The sequence below is a fragment of the Hippocampus comes genome, unplaced genomic scaffold (assembly GCF_001891065.2).
Source record: "Hippocampus comes isolate QL1 unplaced genomic scaffold, H_comes_QL1_v1.1 scaffold39, whole genome shotgun sequence".
Lineage (NCBI taxonomy): Eukaryota > Metazoa > Chordata > Actinopteri > Syngnathiformes > Syngnathidae > Hippocampus > Hippocampus comes.
This window is the reverse complement of record NW_017842054.1, coordinates 2,058,879-2,059,176: the sequence shown is the minus strand read 5'-3', so window position 1 is coordinate 2,059,176 and position 298 is coordinate 2,058,879. Positions and strand designations below refer to the sequence as shown.

The 298-nt window shown below is 58.4% G+C and overlaps 1 protein-coding gene across 2 annotated transcripts in view; it reads left to right on the top strand.

Annotated features, from left to right (window-relative positions):
* LOC109510074 (high affinity choline transporter 1-like) overlaps positions 1 to 298 on the top strand; it is a 21,709-nt gene that overhangs the window by 14,700 nt on the left and 6,711 nt on the right. The window lies entirely within an intron of this gene.

Genomic DNA, 298 nt, shown 5'->3' with positions numbered 1-298 from the left:
GTGTGTGTGTGTGTGTGTGTGTGGTGGGGGGGGGGTCGGCCTCTGTTTCCTCTCAGTCTTTCGGCAGTCTGGGATATCAGTCCTTCCACCAGAGGACGCTGTCTGCATCGTCCCCGTCCACCGCCAAGCGCCTTTGCTTCATCTCGGCCGCTCTCATCATAATCTTTGGCATCCCCCCAGTGCTGCTGGGGGCCGTGGGGGCATCCACAGGTGAGAGCGCCTTGAAACCTTCGGATGTGTAGACGGGCTGTGGCGATGAGACACACATCAGTTCTACTGTTTGTCCGTATCAAGTTGG